The sequence below is a fragment of the Octopus bimaculoides genome, chromosome 25, assembly GCF_001194135.2.
Source record: "Octopus bimaculoides isolate UCB-OBI-ISO-001 chromosome 25, ASM119413v2, whole genome shotgun sequence".
NCBI classification, from domain to species: Eukaryota; Metazoa; Mollusca; class Cephalopoda; order Octopoda; family Octopodidae; genus Octopus; species Octopus bimaculoides.
This window is the reverse complement of record NC_069005.1, coordinates 16,971,572-16,975,134: the sequence shown is the minus strand read 5'-3', so window position 1 is coordinate 16,975,134 and position 3,563 is coordinate 16,971,572.

Here is a 3,563-nt window from a genome sequence, read left to right as displayed (position 1 = left end):
TATTATTATTATTATTATTATTATTATTATTATTATTATTATTATTATTATTATTATTATTATTATTATTATCAAAAATTATTATCTAAGGCGGCGAGCTGGTAGAATCGTTAGCACGCCGGACGAAATGCTTAGCGGTATTTCGTCTGTCGCTACGTTGAGTTCAAATTCCACCGTGGTTGACTTTGCCTTTCATCCTTTCCGGGTTGATTAAATAAGTACCAGTTACGCCTTGGGGTTGATGTAATCGACTTAATCCCTTTCGTCAGCTTTGAGGCCATGTACTTCCACTAGAAAGGATTATTATTATTATTATTATTATTATTATTATTATTATTATTATTATTATTATTATTATTATTATTATTCCTTCGTAACACAGTTTAGGTAAAAATGCACCAGAATCTTTAGTCATCTGTCAAGTCACAACAAGGACCTCAGACAGATAATACTTTCCTTAAGATGTGCGCTGTGCCCAATAAGGCTGCCTTTTGCAAGGCATCAATCTTGCATGGGATTTCTAGTTGCCTTAAGAAGTCTTGAAGGTTCAACAGGATTGAACCCAATGCTCCGATCACCACTGGTATCACTTTTACATTACCCTCTCGCATTCCATACATTCTTGACATTTCCACTTTCAATTCGGAGTACTTGGTGATTTTTTCAACCTCTTTATTCACAACATTCATGTCATTTGGTATGGCTACATCAATGATCTGATAGTATTTGTCTCTCTTATTCAATGTGACAATATCCGGCCGACGGTGTTCGATTACACAATCCGTCTGAAAATCATAGTCCCAGAGTATCATCACTTGTCTAACCTCCTACATAACTGTACTTGGTACATGCTCATACCAGTTCTGTTACTTGATATTAGTATTTACGGCATAAGAGTCAATGAAGGTACACATACACTTTATCGTGGCGGCGCTTGTATTCTTAATGTGAAAGGCTCTCATATCCACAGAGTCTTCATTTCTGGGAGTCAGAAGTTTTATAGAAGTTATACTTCACTGAATTGGTAGCGAGAGCCTGGTCTTGCGCAGCAATGATCAGGCTTTCAGTGGTACGCTTCAAATCACCTCGCTCAAGCCATGCCCACGATTCTGTATTATCCTTAACGTCCTGTGTATTCCTTTCAAACTGCCCATGCATTCTCATTTCAAGGAGGTCTACTTTTCTCTTTTCCTCAGCTCTTTGGTTAAATTCTTCCTTGCCCATCATTTCAACTGCATTTATACCCATATCTTTCGCAGTATATTGCAGCAGGTCTTCATTACTATTTGCCAAATATTCGGCAAGCGTTCTCCTTTCACCCCTTATACAATGGTCTATACTAATTTCTCCTCTACCACCATTCCTTCTTTCCATATACCGCCTGTTTACGTTTGCTTTAGGGTGTCGCGCCCCATGCAGCGTCATCAACATTCTCGTCCTTCTATCCAGTGTTGATATTTCCTCCTTAGTGCATTTCAAGATGGACGCACTATATCTGACCACCGCAATTGCCCAGATATTCATTGCGGTAATCAAATTTTTGGCATTCAGGTAGAATTTCAACACTATCTTCACCCTTTCTTGATACACCTTGCTGACCTTGATTTTCATTTCTCTGCGTAGAATGTCATCCAGCTCAAAAATCCCTAAATATTTATACCCACCACTGTCGGGTTCACCCACGGTCTCTGCTGATGGTAACCTCAATCCTCTGGAGGATGCATTCTTCCCTCTATCATGTTAAGTACTGAGCATTTGGTAATTCCAAATTCCATACCGATGTCCCTACCAGACTTCTGGATTGTTCTCGTTAAGGAATCTATTTGTTTTTCAGATTTCCCAAACAATTTCATGTCATCCATAGACAAAAGATGATTCAATGATGGGCCTTTCTTCCTACATCGGTAACCCATCTTAATTTTTCTAAGTGTCATTGTTATGAGTATTAGTGCAATTACAAATAGTAACGGAGAAAACGGGTTACCTTGGAAGATTCCCCTTTTAATATTAACTTCTCCAAGGAATACATTACTTGAGTACAATTTGATTTTCCACTCTTGTGCTATGCATCAGAAAAATTGTGATATTATTGTCAGCAACACCAAATATCTGCAGGTATTCAACGATCCAAAATGTGGCATCATATCATTCGCCTTCTTAAAGTCAATCCAAGCCATAGACATGTTTATATGATGTTTTTTACAATTCCTCAAAGCTGTTTTGTCGGTGACCAGGTGAATCTTGGTAACATGAGAACACTTCCTACTTTCTTTTTGTTCCTTTGGTAGTATTTCTTCCTGTGCCAGGAAAACATGTCTTTGCCGCGCATATTCCTATAAGTATCTTCCAGATTATGTTTAGGCATGCTATGGGGCAGTAGCTTCCCACAATATTCCCTTTTCTTATATCTTTCATTACAAGTGTTGTCCTCCCAGTCACCATCCACGTGGGGACTGTACCTTTCTAGATACACTCATTCAATTGGGCTGCTAGTCTTTTATGCACCGAGTATGAATCCCATGAATCCCATCTGGTCAGCGGGCTTTCCAGTCAGGTACTTTACCCACTTGTTCTTTCACATCACCCATGTATATGACAATATTCCTTTATTTCTTTCCTCCTTGTAATTCTGTCTTGATAGTTCCTATCTACATTGCATCCCTTTTATGTACCACATTGTTTCCCCATAATCTGCTCCAGAACCCCTTTGCTTGATTTGCATCAGGAGCAACATTCTCTTCATTGTCTTCTAACGTTCGGAAGAATTGCTTCGGGTTATTTTTTGAACAATCTGTTCTCCTCGAACTCCTTATTCGTGTTCACAAATCTTCTGATCTTCTGGCTTTTCGCCATGATCCTCTGTTTTAACTGCTCTATTACTGCATCAAGCCCGTTCTTCCGTATTTTATATTTCTTCCCTAATTTTTCTCGGTCGGTCTTTTTCCCATTTTTCCAGTTTCCTCTTAACCATTGCTCAATTTTTCCTAGATCTTGCCTTGCCCGCATTATGTCCCTTTCAATGCGTCGTTTCCACCATGGTGTTTTTCCTCCACCATTTTTGGTCTCTTAAGTTGCAATTTCTCTTCAACAAGTAGCGCAATAGCCCGAATAAGATGCTTTGTTTGTGTTATGTCCTCCGTCTGAATGTATGGTTTAACAGTATTTATCTTTTGTGTTACTTTATTTATCATACTTCTATCTACCCTTCTCTTACTCATGGGGATTTTTTTCTTCCAGAACATTCATCAACTCGGTGAGTCATCTTTGAATTTCAAGCAATTCATTATCTAGTTGGTTCATTTCCCCTGCATGTCCACCCACCACAGTATCACAATTCAATGTATAGCGTTCCTGTTCCTCATCCTTAACAGCCCCATCACCATTTCCCTGTTCCACTCGTCTACTTTTCTCTCTGTTTTGAACTCCTACCTGTCTGTATTCAACTCCGACCATCCTTTGTAGCCCATCCGCAGGGTCTCTTAAACTCTCACTAATCCGAGATTTTTCTACTCCAATTAAGTTACTCTATTATTATTATTATTTTATGTTTGACTTTTGTTTTG